The sequence below is a fragment of the Tachysurus fulvidraco genome, chromosome 9, assembly GCF_022655615.1.
Source record: "Tachysurus fulvidraco isolate hzauxx_2018 chromosome 9, HZAU_PFXX_2.0, whole genome shotgun sequence".
Classification (NCBI taxonomy): domain Eukaryota; kingdom Metazoa; phylum Chordata; class Actinopteri; order Siluriformes; family Bagridae; genus Tachysurus; species Tachysurus fulvidraco.
Window position 1 is genome coordinate 6,707,551 of NC_062526.1, and position 15,307 is coordinate 6,722,857.

Here is a 15,307-nt window from a genome sequence, read left to right on the forward strand (position 1 = left end):
TACGAGTGTGTATAGTAGAAAGTGTATATATCCGGCCTTATATAAGCTTTAAGAACACCCAGTGGATAAAGTAGAGGAAACTAAAAAAACGCCAGATAAGGACCGTGGATGAAGACAAATATTCAGGCCACATTTCTGTAAGTGGATACAGCATATTTATGAAGCCTGAGAGCTGTATTTGTAAGTGTCAGAGAAGACTAAGCATAATTCTCAAGCTAATGAGTTGACCCGATTGTTATTCATACATGCTAATTAATTGCGTTGGGGCTCATGCTAAACAAACAGCTCAGCCCTCATAACTTACTGTTTACTTGACTCTGTGCTTGGGTCACGCCAGTGAACTTCTTGATGGTTCTGTGGATTATTTGGATTGTAATTAGGTTCATTGTTACGAGCCTCTCAGATGATATAATAGACCAGACAACATCACAGAGATGAGAAATGGCCTGTAATTTGTCCTTTGTTACATTTACGATGAAAGAAACTGATTTATTAAACAGGCATACTCATGTTTATCTGACAAAAGTATCTTCCCTGGAATTAATGAAAAGTGTTTGAGAGACTGTGATTCAGTGTCAGTATAACTAACCATCCAATCAAAAATGGGCAAAGTTACAGTTTCATACATGATTAAACTTCTATTTTGTAGAACTTTTTGAATAACATAGTATTTGTTATTAATGATGTGCTACTGTAATTATTTTGCACTTCATGACAAATCTAGCTTTACTTTTTTTTGTGACTTTTTGATTTTATTCCCAATTAATGTTTGGACACATCACGATACTCGATTTGTTATGATTATATTCCACCTTTCCACATTTTATATATTTATACAGATATTATATGATAGTAAAGATATTATCTATAAACAGCTACTGTGGTCTTCCTTCCTTTCTTCCTTCCTTCCTTCCTTCCTTCCTTCCTTCCTTCCTTCCTTCCTTCCTTCCTTCCTTCTTTGTTTTAAATCTCCACATAGAATCACTTACATTGTTTATGCAAGTATTTGAATTTTTATTATAATTCCAATATTAAATTTGCAGAAAATAGGAAGAATATATTTATACATATTTTTAATGCCCCCATATGAACAGAGATGCTATTTTAAAATCAAGAAGCAAAATACCTTCACTGTAACTTTATAGTTGCTTCCAAAATATGTTTTTGCATAAATATCTCTAAACTCCTGAACCGATGGTATGAATTTTAAAATGTTTCTACATATAAAATGCCTTAAAGAAGACACATTCTTAACCTTCATACATTTTGCAGCATGAAGCTAACTCGCTGTAATTTTAAATCATCACCCAATGTGTGCTTCTGTCTCTCTGGATCAACTGATAAAGAAGTTCATTTCATTTCGCTCGTCTTTAGGGACAATTATATCGAAATTGAAATTCTGATATTATGAGAGAGAGAATTCTATCAAAGCTTAACTTAAATAAGCTGAATTGATTTGTCAAGTTTGCTTGTGTGTGTGTGTGTGTGTGTGTGTGTGTGTGTGTGTGTGTGTGTGTGTTGTAGTCACAAAGCCACTTGAAGACATCAGGAACAGCTGAAAGTGAGACATAACAACTGGACAGAATCGGGCGAATGACAAATGTCTTAAACCTTTTATCTGTTCTTTATCAGTGTAAAGCTTAAACGCTCATGTTAAACTGATCTTAACAAGAATTTTAGTTCGATTTCATAAACAGTGCTATTTTCTTATCAGAAAAACATGCCAAATAATTTGAAAATAAACTACAATAAATCCCTCTCTCTTTTTTGCCAAAGACCACGCCTGATACAGTATATTCACAGAGACACTGAAGACTCTCTCCTGAAGTGTTTTTTTGGCTGGTGTAAACCTTGATAAAGAACAGACATCCTCTTCTCCAGGATAAAAAGGGGCCATTCTTCAACCCCGACACGTAGCTTCATGCTAGAAAAACTTGAGGAGATCACTTTAAGGTGCTGAAATGACATGATGACAAAAGCTTTGTTTAGACTAATAGTTAAGGCCGGGCATGTAAGAGGAGCCCAGTATGAAAATCGAAGCACATAGGAGGTGAACATACAAATGGACTTCTCGCCCATGACAAGGTTTTAAGTTTAAAGTGATGTATACAAATGAGATTGTTCCCATAGAGACCATCATAAATTAAACACCCTTGAAAAGTGTGGAAAATGGACTAGGCTACTTTTTTCTTTTTTTTTTTTTGTACACAGTGGCCAAGCACATGAAAAAGTTCTTGTGGAAACTTTTGACATCGTAATCATTTATTATTAGATGTAAAATCCACCGTGTTTGTTCATCGGCATTGCTTTAGAGTAAAAAAAAAAAGAAAAGAAAATGAAATTAGTAAGTAAAATAGTGAAATTTTCAATCTATGCATTGTTTTCTAAAAAAAAAAAAAAAAAACACACAAAAAAAGACTTATTTTTATTTTTAGACAGTACAGTTTTTTCCCCCAGGATGTTTTTATATATATATAAAATTTTTTTGCTGAATAATTCACATCATTTGTCTGAGGTAAAGCTTCCTGGCTGTCTTTTTCCTCTGAAATAAAGTGAACATTCTCCAGAGAATAATAATCCAAGGTTCAACAGCTTTCCTCGTCTATATTTTTATTATGAGGATCACCAGAGCGTGACCGTGAGTAGCTGTATTCTTCTATGCGTTTGGCTTGCCTCTTGACTCAGTAGCAGTGTCCTTGCCATTGTTACTATAAATCAGATGATATAAAAGACCTCCTTTGCTGTAGGCACTAATGAGAAGAGCAGAAGCTAAGGATGTAGAGTATACACTGTAACTTATTTCATGTCCTCAAGATATCAACATGCAGGTACGAGGAACAATGATACCACTGATAATAGCAGGATCAAGTCTGCAGTAAAAAAAAAAAGGCACAGTCTCTTTGGACTGCATAGAAGTGCTGCTGTTTATATTATTTGTGCTCAGTGTTGTGGATGTCTCTCCTCTTACAGTGTAACCCACAACCGCACGTGTGTGTGTGTGTGTGTGTGTGTGTGTGTGTGTGTGTGTGTGTGTGTGTGTGTGTGTGTGTGTGTGTGTGTGTGTATGTATGTATGTGCCCATGTGTGTGTGTAGGTACAGTATGTATGTGTGTGTGTGTGTATGTGTGTATGTGTGCATGTGTGATATGTAGTAGTGTATATGTATATATATATATATATATATATATATATATATATATATATATATATATATATATATATATATATATATATATACATATATATAAAATCCATAAAATCCACGTATATACATGCATGGTTGTGTGTGTTTGTGTGTATATATGTATGCATGTGTGTGTGTGTGTGTGTGTGTGTGTGTGTGTGTGTGTGTGTGTGTGTGTGTGTGTGTGTATATATATATATATATATAAAATCCACATATATACATGCATGGTTGTGTGTGTGTTTGTGTGAGAATGTATGAATGTATGTAGGTTTGCATGTGTGCGAGTGTGTGTCTGAATGTGTGTAGGTATGTGTGTGTGTATGTATGTATATGTATACAATATATATGCATGGTTCCTTGTGTGTGTTAGAAGCTCCAAGTGCATGGTTGAGCACCTTAACATACTCAAAGTAGAAGTCTAAGTGCTCAACTCTTCCACATGACCAAGTTGCCCCTCGATTGGCTGTTATAAGGCCTAGTGGCGGGAAAGAAAGTGACTCCTCTGTTTTTTTCCTTCCATCAAGAACATGGCTGTGTGTGTTGTGCTGGACCTTCAGCCACACCCTGCTACATGACGTAGAGCAGAGAGTACAATAAGAGGACTCATTTATTGCTCTCACAGATCACAAAGTTATTGCAGCTATTACAGTAGGAACTTAAGGATGTCTGGTATTAAAAAAAAGACATTTCTAGACACAATTACCATCGAATCTGTACGGAAAAAGTATGAGATAGATAAGGTTAAGGTTAATTCAGCTATCTACATCTAAAGTTAGGTTGATGTCACTATCTACAAGCTGTTCATCCAATCTAATGTGTCTTATGATATTGATTATTGATTTTGACTAAATGGCAATGGATAAAGTGGATTTGAGCTTTTTTTTTCTTTTCATTTTATTTTATTTATAAAAAATAAAGAAGTTCCTGTCATGGAAACTTTTCTTGTTCATTCTGATGTCTCATTTCGGGTGAATTCAGTCGATATACACACATAAACACACAACCTTCTGCTTACTTACAGTAAATCTCAAATGAACTATTTTTGTTTCATAATTAAACAAATTTTTCACAGAATAAGTGTTCTACAATTTGTTAAAAGTGTTCAATACTATGTTAACTTGGTGGTTGAAATGAAATAGAAATGGTATTTCTACATGCAGTAGAAATAACGGATGAATAAGATAAATAAGATCAAATTGTCGAAAAAATATTTCATTTGAATTATAAGAGCTCCTCATGACTACTGTGGCAGATTTCTATACTTATTTCAACTGGAATTCTGATCAGGAATGTTTTTTACATTGGGATGCTTAGTGCTTGATTCTAATCGGTTGTCTGTTACAAATAAAACTTACAAATAGATCTTTATAATTAGCAGAGCCAACAATAACTGTAGTGAATTATCATCATCTTTATGAAACTGTTCAGTTCATGTTGTCATTCCATATATTTGCTAAACAGACATGTAAAACAAATTTAAGGACCTGCCGAAAATGGTTGCAAATATTTTAAGTAACATACAAAAGGTGTAGCGAGCTACTCATAAAGTGATGTATAATGACCTCTGATCTGTTCACAGGTCATTTAAAAAAAAAAGCTCAGACTGAAGGTAACACTTAACTGGTGTGAGGCAAATAAAATCATGCTTTAAAATGGCTCGGACAAAAAACAGGCGTACCTCACTATCGGTGTGCAAGAAAAAATGTTTCCCTTAATTCAAAATCCATTAGCAACCCTGTGGCCCACAACATAATGAATCTGCACATTCACTTTTTTTGCCAGGATCGGATGAAAACACCACTTCAGATCTCTCGGCACTGGAGTAGCCATTTCAAGCCTTGGTGAAAAGCAGAGCTCTGTGCATTTGAAATTATTCTTTAATTAAGAGATATTATATTCACCTCACATTCAGATATTTCCATGAGTGCCATTGTGGAAAGGCTTTGGGCCACACACTCTGAGATGCTACGTTTGGATGAGTGCACTGTAAACACGGATAATGGAGACAGGAAAGTAGGCTTCGTTGGCAGGCTTCTTCGATTCACGAAGCTTTTTTGTCTTGAAAGACAAACGACGGATTCACCTGAGAGAAACATAATGAAATGTTTGATGGACCTGGTTGTTTATACCAAAATCAACTGTTCTCTGGAAAAAAAAATCTAAGCGATTTTATAAAGCCTAAAACAAATGAGAGCCTTTAATCTGACATATGTATTGGTCATTCTTTCATTTTCAGTAAGTGCTTTGTCCTGCTAAGGGTGGAGTTTGGGGAATCTCAGCCTTTCTGGGAGTCAGGTGGGAATACACTCTAAATAACACCCCAGTTCATCACTTGGTAACACACACACACACACAAACGCACACACACACACACACACACACACACACACGCACACGCACACTCTCATTGTTATCTAGGGAGAACTTTAGAGCCATGAAGATACCTACTGCCATGTTGTTGGAAGGTAGGAGGGAACCACAGAACCGGGACGAACCTGAACACACAGAGTTCAAGATCAAACCAGAAACTCTGGAGCGGTGAAGCGGTAAAGCAACTTGACTTACATTTTTATTTCAATTTATACAACTGAGCAATTAAGGGTTAAGGGCCTTGCTCAGGGGCCCAGCAGTGGCAGCTTGGTGGACCTGGGATTCGAACTCACAACCTCCCGGTCAGTAGTCCAACATCTTAACCACTAGGCTACCAGAAGGGAAGAAGCGCTTATTCTGCCGCATTTATATTCAAGCACAGTGAAATTCACTTCTTCCCATATCCCAGCTTTGAGGGTTGTGGTCAGATTACTCGGGTAGCCATGATACTGCACCACTGGAGCAGAGAGGGTTAAGAGCCTTGCACCAGGGCCCAACAGTGTCAGCTTGGCAGTGCTGGGGCTTGAACCCTGATCCTCTGATCAACAACCCAGAGCCTTAACCACTTAAGTCTCCACTGCACCATCAGTGGTAATGTACACGCTTAAGGAAAACTACAGTAGGAACCCTTATTTATCTGAAAAGTTCTACTTGAAATGCTGTTTGATTAGAAAACCCTGCTGTTGTACAGTTCTAACCTTGAGGGTTCCTGCAGAGAGATGACAACAAACACCGTTTTTATGAGTGTAATATACAATACGTTATGGAGCGCTTGTATAAACCAGTACCATCTTAAGTGTGTATTTCTGCTTAAAATACAGCATTGTGTTAACAATCACAATGCTTTATTTAGTAACGAATGAGACGACACACTTTTTAACTGTTTATCATTACACAATGGTTTTGGAATATCTCCATGATGTACATTCAATTCAATTTCAATGAGATTTTTTTGAGTAACGCTTTTAACAAGTAACATCGTCTTAAAGCAGCTTCACAGTAGAATAGAAATATGTAGAAATACAGTAAATAGAAAAATGTCAAGTTTAAAGTATAAAATCTCTAACATCTATCCCTAATGATGAAGCCTGAGGTGATGGTGATGAGGTGAGGAAAATCTCCCTCAGATGATATGAGGAAGAAACCTTGAGAGGAACCAAACTCAGAAGGGAACTTCATCCTCATTTGGGTGACACTGGACAGGAAATAATATCAATGTAAATAGTGTCCTTTCTACAACAGTTATTCGTACCCTTTTATTGTTTACGTTGTAGTAGTTACAACCAGAACTCGCTCACCGGACATTAATTAGACCAATAAATGTAATGGTGATGATACAAAGAAATGAAAAAGTTCATTAGTGTCTGTCCCGAAGACTCTCCTGTGACTGTTTTAAAGCACTAACACTGGAGACTCCTTCCCTAAATGCATCACAAACGTCTCATGATCGATCTAGTGTTGATATGCTTTCTATTATATTGAAGATTTTCTTTTCGAAACAGACTGAAGAAAAATCAATCACGTTCTTTATAATTTGATTTAGATTATGCGGAGTGCTGATCACACTGTACGAGTTATGAGTATGTAATATTACTGTATTACAGCTGTTACACTGAGCTATACACTATACTGTATTACCATCAGACTGCGCTAACCTTTAAACTCAAATACTACATGTAGACATAATAAACATAGGATTTCAGTAATGTAAGAGACTCCATTAGTAGAGAATCGAATTTAAAGACAGACGAGTCTGTTCGTTTCTGTATGTTAGTCATGTACCATTCGAAGACTCCCCCAAGACTGAAACGGAACAAGTGTCTGTTTGCCACAGAGGCACCTGGAGACTCCATGTCCGATGTTCGTGACATGCTCTTGCCCATGGCTGCCTTCCAGTCGTGCTTCTTCAGGGATCTCTCTGCGCAGAACAGAACCTGGAACAAGCTTCTCCTTAGCTTCAACCTGCTCTGCTCTGAAACTTTAATGGCGACACGAGGAGCGATGCCGTGCCAGATGTGAACAGGGAATACCTGCTACATTAATCCTGAGTCCTCTGTGTGTTGTAAGGAACACAGAAAGGACATTAAAGCAGAATGAGTGTTTCACTCAAAGTAGCATGGCAGCTAATACGCAGATGAGCTCGTTGCTTTTTTGTATTGCCACTTGACTAATTTTTTTTTTTTGCTTGTCTACTTCCACTCCCCAGTTAATAACCGAGATGGACAGCTGAGTGCATACTTAATTATTTAGGGCTTTGCTATAAAAGACAACTGGAATATGTGACTATGCCTTTAGATGAAACATCTCTGTAGCACACTGATAGTAACAATAGTATAGAAATGTGGCTGGTTTCCATAAAATATACATTTATATTTATAAATTGAATTTTCTTGCATGATATTTTCACAGCACATTCTGACAATATTTAAAATCTTACCTTATCAGTTGACTCTAGACTCTTGAGGTAACACTTTTTTTGAGCTGGTGTAGATTGAACTTGCATATAGATATCTAGCTAATATTAATGTCATGCTTAATCATATTCCCTTCACCTACGACCTTATGTCTATTCAGAGCCCCAACAACAGCAACAACAAAATAATTAACCCTAAACTGAAGCATTTATACCTGTGAATAATCCCAGATTGTAATATATGAAGCAAAACTAAAGCAATTGTTAATATTCTATACCCTTTATCCGCTGTAGACATCGGCGACAGCAGTAATAACCGTAATCTTTGGTGCATTGCGTTTTTATGCGAGACCTTTCGGATAAGAAGAAATATTCCTCTTGCTCTTCGATATCCAGACCTGACTCATTAAGACGATCAGAAATCTTGTCGTCTTTTTAAAAGCCACGTGCCTCTTATGACTGAAACTTTAGCACCATCATCACTTTGACATTGAATGAGATAAAACACTGAAAGACACAAATATTTCCACATTAATATCATGACTCGAGAATAACATTTTCCAAAATGCATATTTTCCCTTATCAGGATTTCAGGAACGGCGCTGCCTTATTTTATTGCCTTAGTGTGCTGTCTCTCTTTCAGGTCCTCTGCCAAGAGAATGAGCGCTTCTGCTGCCAAGTGCTTTATTGTATTGCCTCTTGCCATTGTGAATTGTGTAGCAAAATAGCCCAGTAAAAGCCAAGACCTTTGATGTGTTGTGCTAATTTGATTAACATATTGCAGTGTTCTGCTTGCATGCACTTTGCCATATCCATCTCATAAAAGCAAACACAATACGTACCTTCACACAAGAGGGGAGGAAAAAAAAATCCCTCTAGAAAGAACACTGATGTGCGCTTTTAAACAGGTAACGTAGCTCATACTTTGTGTTTCAGTTACATGGATAAATCTCTATATGTACAGTAGTAGCTATTTTTTTGAGTAGTAATTTAAAAAAAAAGATACTTTTATTTATTCCTGCTGAGTAAATTAAACTATCTGTGTGACTTAGAGACTATTTTGCTTTTTTATTTTGCTAATTTTTTTTTTTTTAGTAAAAATACTCCAAAATGTTATTATCCTGTAAATCAACATCCTTATTCAGATGAAATCTAATCGGACTGTGATACGATCGTTTAGAAGCTAACAGTCTTGTAAGGAGCCCAGATAGTTTATTTACGTCTCTGCGATATTTATTTATTTATCTATCTATCTATTTTTAATACTTATTTGACCTTGAAAAGAAATATCTCTATACAATAGAAGTAGACCTTCTTTCCCTCTTAGACCTTCATTCAGTGAACATTGTTCAGCGGGCGAGCAAGTGATGCGATGCCTAAAAGTCCGAGAGGAAGAGGTCAGGGTCAGAGCGCTGCATGAATGTTTCCCTAATCAATTTTTAAACACATCTCTCCAACTGTTCTGTCAGCAACGATTTCAACCAAACCACAAAAACTGTCACATTTTCTCAGCACAACACGTCTGACCCCAATAACTTTGCCGTATCTCAGAGCTGAAAGAGAGCTCTGCACATACAAGAGGCTATGAGTACATTCATCTGGAATGGGATACACCTGGGTCTCTACTATACAACCTTATTATTATAATCTGATCGTAAAAAAAAAATAAAAACTTGTAACTACACACCATACGAATACGTTGATAATGAAATATGAGATAAGGACAAATCGTTTGTATCAGTTCCCTTCTGTGTTTGAAAGATATTTTAAATGTGCATGCAGATTAGATATATTTATATGTAATGAACATCAGATTTGTTTTTTACAAACTGATGACAAAAATCAATATTTTGTCACTGGATTAAAAACACAAACCATTCTGTTATTTGTCTGTATGTTTTATATTTTAAGGGATCTGCTGACCTGCTTCTAAATGCCTGATTTTCAGAATCTGTACTAATTATCTGTACCAGAAAAAAACAAAACAAAACAAAAAACAATAGTAAAACCATACAGAAAAATGTCTTGCATTAAATTAAATAATACATTAAAAAGTAGGATAGACAATTTCAGATACAAAAATTTAGAAATCCCTGTTAAAAGAAAAACAAACAGACAAGTTTAAATAAAAATAAAAATGTTTTTTAATGTCCAAATGGTTTGATTGTGAATGAAATGTAGAAAATTCTAATCAGTTTTTTTCTCTTTAACATAAAACATTTAAAACAAACAAACAAACACAGTTTTTACTACACAATTATTATTTTTAGAAAACACAGTTACAGTTCACAGATCTGGACCATAAACGAAACAGTACCACTGATTATCAGACAAATCATAAATGCCTCAGCTTAATATTCAGTTCTCCTTCCTTCAGTACTACAAAATGTATCTGTAACTTTAACAAAACTAATAGTAAAGAGCCTCAGAGTGATGAATGTAAGGGGTTAAAATTCTGTGGCTGTGACTCTTTAATGTGGACGCAAAAGCTGAAAAAACCAACATCGTGCACCCTGACATCATGTGTGAAGAACCCTTGGTTCAGACATTTATACAGAATGATATCTGCTGCATGGACAGGACTGATGCAGGACAGACACACTGCATCTCTCTGCTACAGCGCAGGAAATTAAGAGCCGTGACAGCGATCCAGCCTGATCTAACTGCATTCATCCTTGTTCTTCTTGTATTAGAATTAGGGATCTATGTGAGTAGGCTGTATTAGAATTTCCCATGATGCACTGGTTCAGTTGGTATTGTAACAGGATGCGACATGCAGTCTGTTATAATCATAGTTTGAGCTCCTGAAGCTGGTGGGGAGATGGGGAGAGGACACACTCGCTGTCACTCACTTCCTGGATATGATGGTGTGTGAACTCCCCAACCCCATCTCCTGGAGGTACACACACACACACACACACACACACACACACACACACACACACACACACACACACACACACACACACACACACACACACACACACACACATACACACAGAGGAATAAGTAGGTATACAACAAATTATGACTGGAAGGTCTGCATTCTGTGCAGTAGTGTGAGAGAAAAAAGAGGGAAGGAGAGGGGGGGAGACAGGGAGAGGAAGTGATACCGGATGAGTAAATCGATCTAGCGAGAGCCATCTACGACATATCTCAGGCTAGATACGGGAGAGACTAGCCGATAAAGATATAGCGAGAGAGACTAGAAGTAGCTAGATTATGAAAGTATATGCTGGGGTATATATGGAGGTTAGTATCTCTTCTCCAGTTCTCTCTCTCTCTCCCGACTGCTCTAGTTGTTTTCTCTCTTTTTTTTCTATCTCTCTCTCGCGCCCCACTGTGATCTCTTATCATTTCGCTCTCTCTCCCTCTTCTCCCTATCTACTCTCTCTCTCCCTCTGCTCTCTCGTTTCCGTTTCTTTATTTCTCTAGTGAGGGAGAGAGAGAGAGAGAGAGAGAGCGAGAGAGAGAGAAAGAGAAAGAGAGAGAGAGAAAGAGAAAGAGAGAGAGAGAGAGAGAGAGAGAGAGAGAGAGAGAGAGAGAGAGAGAGAGAGAGAGAGAGAGAGAGAGAGAGAGAGAGAGAGAGAGAGAGAGAGAGAGAGCGAGCAGTTATTCTCTAGTGACCTAAATGTAAGCCATGAGAGAATACCCAGCACAGCTACTCTGGGCTAAATGCACTCTCATATTAATATTTTAAAACTCCATAATGCAGCTGTAAACCCTCAGAGGACAGATACGTCAATTTACAAGAGCCTCTGCTTCAGGAAATAGAAACAGCGATAATTTGCCATTAGGAGGAATATTTTGTGGACGGCTTCTCTGGAAGACATAAAGCAAGTCCCCCTTGCTCACTTGAGCAGCAAATCCACACTGGTGGAGTGAATGGAAACATCGCCCGAGAGCTTTAATGTCCCCAGGTTATTAGTACAAAGAGCTTTGTTGTGGTATTAAATCTGCAGTATGTTGCAGTGATCAATCAACATGAAAGTGGCTTTCCACTTGGATAGAGTCATTGTAAATAAATCAATTAGACGGTGAGGGTCGAGGTTTATTTATTTATTTTTTATAAGAATTATTATAGTTCAGAGGCTGCTAGAGGTTTTAACACTGGACATCGAAACAGCTTTGTTTGTTTTTAAAGGCCGGGTTTTTTTTTTTTTTTTGCTACCACAAGATAGAACAGAAAAACATTTTTACAGAAGTCATCCTTAATAATTAATGAACTAATGAAGGAACTGGTGGAATCTGGGTGTGATGATGTACACTGATAATTACCTATAAAAGCAGAACAAACAAACAAACAAATTATTTTTAATATGTGTACACGATTTTTAAAAACGATTATTTTTGGAACATGGGAAATAAAAGAAACGTGAAAATTCTCTAATTACTAATATAGAATTAATACAGAATTTTTATTATTTTTAAGTATATTATCATATGACGTGGTTAAAAAAGTCCACTGATGGTGAGGACACATGCTACAAGCTTTTGGCTAGCTAGCTGATCTAAAACTGTATTCCTATGTTGCTATGAAAATCTGACAAAGATTAAAAGTTAAGTGTTAAGTAAACTGTTTCTTTTTTAAACTAAAATGCATTTTTGCACTATATCATAAAACGTCATATGCTTAAAAATGTGAAGTTGTATGTGGACACATAAAAAAACGTCATATGCTTTAAAATGTGAAGCTGTACGTGGAAAAAAAAAAAAAAAAAAAAAAAAACTTCCATACTTTTGTACCTCTAATATAAATTCAACGCATATTCAATGGTTTAATACTTGGGTATAAATGGGGGATTATAATAACCATAAGAACACATAATGCACATCATTTTAATGCAGTTATAGTTAAGAGAACATTCAATGAATTATAAATATTTAATTTGTGCCATTCTCTAATTTCATGACCTCATAAGAATCATCAATAAACCAAAATCTGACAGTTTTATGTTTCAATAAGCAATAATAAACTCTCCTTAAGATGACAGAATATTATAATATTACACCTAACGATTAGAAGGCTTACAGATGCCTCTCGGATCCTCATAAAATAATTGCTGTTTGTATTGTCGTCTAGGATCTCTCTAAGATTTAATTGCAATGGCTTGATCATAATTAATCAGTTGTCCTTTGCTGTTTGTTTTCAGTATTTATCTCCTTCTCCCATGTTCATTCAGGCTGATTTGCATGCCATTGAGCTTAAACATAATAGCCTAATGAGTCATTAATGAGTCGCACAGTAATTATCATCAATTTCATAATTATATGTAGTGGCATAGCATAACGCTCGGTTTAATAAGTGCTGGGATTAATGTCCATTCATTGACACCACTGGAAAAATCCTAAACAAACAGTCTTACAAATGTCAAGGCTGAGAGCTTGATGCTGTCACCGGTTTGTTGCCTTTAATATGAAAATGAGTTGAAAATCTCTGCTGGCTCTGAGGACAATTAATACAGTGTTACTTCTAGGATAAAGTACAAAATAAAAGCACACAGGTTTTGTTTATTCTGTCAAGAAATGACATGTAACACAATTAGAATAAAAAATATTTTGTTGTGCTTATAACAAAATATTGTTCTGGTAAAATCATTTTTTTGTCTTTTTCTTTTTTTCTTTTATTTAGGCAGCAGACTAGTTTATACTGTACAGTTTGTTGTCTTAATTTGACTTAAAAGATCCTGAAAAAATCACAATCATTATGTGAGTAATGGAATCGCATATAAAAACATAAAATGATCCATTCTACCATTTAATGCCCTTATTCTGCTCATGAAATTCAAGTAAACTCAGTTGACATCATTTGGGTAACGAGGGTGATGTAAAAAAAAAATGCACTACGTGTGAAAATGAATAAAAAACATGCAAAAATAAATCCTGCAAAAAAGAATATAAAAATATAAATCCAGTATGCTCTTGTGAAAATAAATGAATCATGGAACAATGGAAGCTTTCAGTTTATGTGAAAAATGTCAGACACTTAAGGTAAAATTCATGTCCTGACATTATTCACTGTTATTATGCTCTATTTGTCTTTTCGTCGCAAAGGAAAATAGTGACTCACTTCGTGTTGCTCTTTTTCTTCTTTTAACTAGTAAGATTTAATAATCATTACACAGCTTGTCCACTTCATTTGAAAAGGCAGGTGCTTGCTAACAAATTTGTTCCTGTAAACAGCATCGTCGGTCTTTAAGCCATCAGAATAGACAGTGGACTCTCTGGTGTTCCTCTGCTTTCCCCAAAACCACAATAACACGGGCAAAGGTAAACAGCTAGATGTACTCTCCATCCTCCCCCCCTCCCTTTTTTCCTCTTATTCAGTCACCAGATGGTTCCATTGAGGGCAAAAAAAGAAAAAGAAGAAAAAAATCACTCGCATGACTCGACTGTCCGCTCGCTCTATTTGCCTACTCCTCAGCGCTGGGGTCACACTGGAGGCTTTAATGGTTATAAAACACCTGCTCGGCAAATCAAACAAACAAAACGCCGAGGGCGAGCTGAAAGCGAAATACCTATGTGATCAGGTTAGCAGGGGCGGCGAGCGACGAGTGCCTCTGATGAGCCAGGAAGCACCGGCAGATGTCTCACCTATAGAGGTAAGAGGATTTGACATCACCATAAAGAGGTGCACAATCAGGCCTAGTAGATAATGGATAACTGGATATTTGTTTGAATAATAGAGATAATAATAAAAAAATGTCCTCAACAAAGAGACATAGTGATCCCAGATGGAGTTACATGGTTCAGCGACGGTAGACAACAATATAAAAACACAATAGGTTATACTAGAGACTGGTGCACATGGACTGCACACAGGGAACGCATGCATTGCGTCGATTAAAAGGAGCTTGGCAGCCTCATGTACAGTACCTCAGCTGTACATACTTATAAAATATATAAATAGCTTAGAAATAGAATTATAATAACTTTAAAATTCAGGTCTTTCATAAACTAATCTTAAAACACTGTAGAAATGTACTGTACACAGAAAACCCTTTGCATTGTGTAGCTTAGCAGGATAAGTTGTACAATCATGGATGCCATTTACACTCCTATCAACTGAAGCGAATCATAAATTTCTACAAGATAAAATGTCAAGCTTCAGCCTCTGCGTCTGGTTCCATGATTGTCAGCATGTCAGCAATGCAGCGGTGAAAAGCAGTAATGCACCAAATGACACAAGTTGCAATTGAGATATTTTTAACTTCTTGTTTGGGTGTTAATATTAGAATAAAGTGCACCAGGGATTGTAGAGCTAGCTGTCTAGTTTTCACCACTTACAGTATTTGCTTACCTTCCAGCTAACAGGTCGTTAGCATCAACAAAAAATG